General features: G+C 45.2%; 1 non-coding gene across 1 annotated transcript; it reads right to left on the bottom strand.

Annotated features, from left to right (window-relative positions):
* Positions 1-2,757: 2,757 nt before the first annotated feature.
* On the bottom strand, positions 2,758-2,828 carry TRNAI-GAU (transfer RNA isoleucine (anticodon GAU)). The gene has a single exon. It is a non-coding gene; the product is annotated as a tRNA-Ile (tRNA).
* Positions 2,829-3,197: the final 369 nt, after the last annotated feature.

Raw genomic sequence — 3,197 nt, 5'->3', positions numbered from 1 at the left:
TTGTGGGGAAATATTAGAAAGGTTGTCAAATCTTGGAGTTCAGCAAAATTCTCACAGAGGGTTTGAACAATGGAGCCCAGAAGCAAGTATTTTTTTTTGGGGGGGGGAGGTAAGAAATAAAGAGAAGAAGACCCCCGTGGCACAGAGTGGTCAGCTGCAGTCCTGCAATCCAAGCTTTGCTCACAACTTGAGTTCGATCCCGGCGGAAGCTGGGTTCAGGTAGCTGGCTCAAGGTTGACTCCGCCTTCCATCCTTCCGAGGTCGGTCAAAGGAGTCCCCAGCTTGCTGGGAGTAAAGTGTAAATGACTGGGGAAGGCAATGGCAAACCACCCCGTAAAAAGTCTGCCGTGGAAACGTTGCGAAAGCAACGTCACTTCAGAGTTGGAAACAACTGGTGCTTACACAGGGGATTACCTTTACCTTTAAGAAATAAAGAGCACAATAAAATTTAGAGGTTCTGGAGCTCCACTCCTGCCCAAAGTGAGGCCTGCTCTTGAGTAAGCTTAACAGCCATGAGATAAGAAAACAGGGCTTCTTATGGATTAGAAATTTGTTAAATGTCAGGAAGCAAAGAGTAGGAATTAATGGACAGTTCTCACAATGAAGGGAACTTTGCAGTTGGGTCCCACAAGATCAATATTGGGGCCAGTGCTATTTAATTTGTTCATAAATGTCCTGGGACTAGGGGTTTGCCAGTGTAGTGCCCGAGTTTGAGGATGCTAGCTAAAGAGGAAGGTGAAAGACAGTGCGGGTTGTGAAGATCTTCAGGAAGATCGCTGTGGATTGGATGAGTGGGCAACAACATGGGAAACGAAGCTCAGCGTGGGTAGGTGTAAGGTGATGCATATTGGAACAAAAAAAAATAAATCCTGATTTTATATATACGCTGATGGAGTCTGAACTGGCTGGGACTGAGAGGGAAAGATATCTTGGCAGGGCTTTTTTGGGTAGCAGGGATTTCTTTGCATATTAGGCCACACCCCCTGGTGTAGCCAATCCTCCAAGATCTTACAGGGCTCTTCGTACAGGGCTTACTGTATGCTCCAGGAGGATTGGCTACATATGTAAAGGTGTTCCTGCTACAAAAAAAAGCCCTGTATCTCAGGGTTGTAGCGGATGACTTGATAAAAACATCAATACTGTGGTGAAAAAAAGCAAACTCCATGCTGGAAATTATTAGGAAAGGGATTAAAAACAGAGCAGCCGATATTGTAATCCTTTTGTACAGAATTATGGTGCAGACTCCTTTGGAGTCCTGTGCGCCATTCTGGTCTCTGCATCTCTGAAAGGATATTGCTGCTCTGGGAAAAATACTGAAGAGGGCAACAAAGGTGATTAAGGGACAAGAGCATCTTTCCTACAAGGAAAGACTGGAGAATCTGGGACTTTTCCGTCAAGAAAAAAATAGGGCTGAAGGGGCGACATAAGGTTTATGAAATTATGCATTGGGTGGAGAAAAAGGATGGGGGTTTTCTTCCTTCTCCCAAAATAACAGAACTCGGATGCGCCCATTGAAATCGTTGGGATATAGATTCAAGACAGACAAAAGGAAAGATTTCTTTACTCGGTGAGTAATTAAGTATACTGCCGATGGAGAAAGTGATGGCCATAAATGTTGAAATTGTTTAAAATTCAGAGGTAATATGCAGATACAGCCTGGGCTGCGCGAGCTGCACTGGCTGCCAGTTACATACCGGATTCGTTACAAAGTGCTGGTCATCACCTTTAAAGCCCTATATGGTCGAGGACCTGTCTACCTTAGGGACCGTCTCTCCCCATACGAACCCCAGAGAGCACTGAGGTCAGCTGGAAAAAACTTGTTGACCACCCCCGGACCGAAAGAGGTGAAGCTGCAATGCACCCGTAACCGGGCCTTCTCCTCTGTAGCCCCGAACCTATGGAACCAACTTCCAGAGGAAATGCGGGCCCTGCGGGACCTTGAACAATTCCGCAGGGCCTGCAAAACCTTCCTCTTCCGACTGGCTTTCGCTGACGAAGAAAGAAATTGCTAATGATTACCGCCATTATAAAAGCACAATTAGCATTAGCACTTTTATCAATTTAATTAAGTGATTTTAAACTTATCAGAATTTTTAATGTTTAATGTTAATGTAACCTTGTCTTTTGTATAAGGGAAATTGAATGATGTTGTTAGCCGCCCTGAGCCTGCTCCGGCGGGGAGGGCGGGATATAAATAAAATTATCTATCTAAATTATCTATCTATCTAGATGGAATGGAGGCAAAACACATGCTTAAAGAGCGAAGGCTGCCAAGCTCTCAGGTGGAGCGGGCTTTTTCTCGCTTTGGGGGCCCCCAAGATACTGGCCCACAGTTGGCCGGCGGGGGATCCCCTCCCGACGTTGCCAGTGCAATGACATCGCTCATAAGTTACATCATTGCACCGGCGATGTTGTGAAACACCCACTCTAGGAGCCTGTGGGAAAACTCTATGCTTTCACCGGAATTTTGGAGCAATTTCGGAGGAAAACTCTATGGAGGCCACAGGGGACTTGGCAACCCTATTAAAGAGAAATACAGTTTACTTAAAAAAAAATTTGGGAAGGGTACTTGGGATGAAAGAAAATAAAACAGTGCACTCTACTTTGCTAACTACATTGAACATATGAACATCTGAAGCTGCCTTATACTGAATCAGACACTTGGTCCATCAAAGTCAGTATTGTCTTCTCAGACTGGCAGCGGCTCTCCAGGGTCTCAAGCTGAGGTTTTTCACGCCTACTTGCCTGGACCCTTTTTGAAGATGCCAGGGATTGAACCTGGGACCTTCTGCTTATCAAGCAGATGCTCTACCACTGAGCCACTGTCCCTCCCCTAATTTTAATAGTTACATGGCTATTTTCGTAATGGTGGTCCTTAGGGCTTTTTTTGTAGCAGGAACTCCTTTGCATATTAGGTCACACACACACACACACACACTCATTGTAGCCAATCCCCCAAGAGCTTACAATAGGCCCTGTAAGAAGAGCCCTGTAAGCTCTTGGAGGATTGGCTACATCTGGGAGATGTGGCCTAATATGCAAAGGGTTCCCCCCCCCCTTTACTCCCATTCAGCTTTGTGCTATATCTCATTATAATTACCATTGTTTATTTCAGGATGCTAATTCTGAAGGCAATAAAGAGGTTTTAGAAAGCATTTTGCCAGCCAAATCCAGAAAGCTTAGGCATCTGTTTAGAG

This window comes from Heteronotia binoei, chromosome 2 (assembly GCF_032191835.1).
Source record: "Heteronotia binoei isolate CCM8104 ecotype False Entrance Well chromosome 2, APGP_CSIRO_Hbin_v1, whole genome shotgun sequence".
Classification (NCBI taxonomy): domain Eukaryota; kingdom Metazoa; phylum Chordata; class Lepidosauria; order Squamata; family Gekkonidae; genus Heteronotia; species Heteronotia binoei.
The sequence above is the reverse complement of the archived record's forward strand: the minus strand, read 5'-3'. Positions and strand labels throughout refer to the sequence as shown.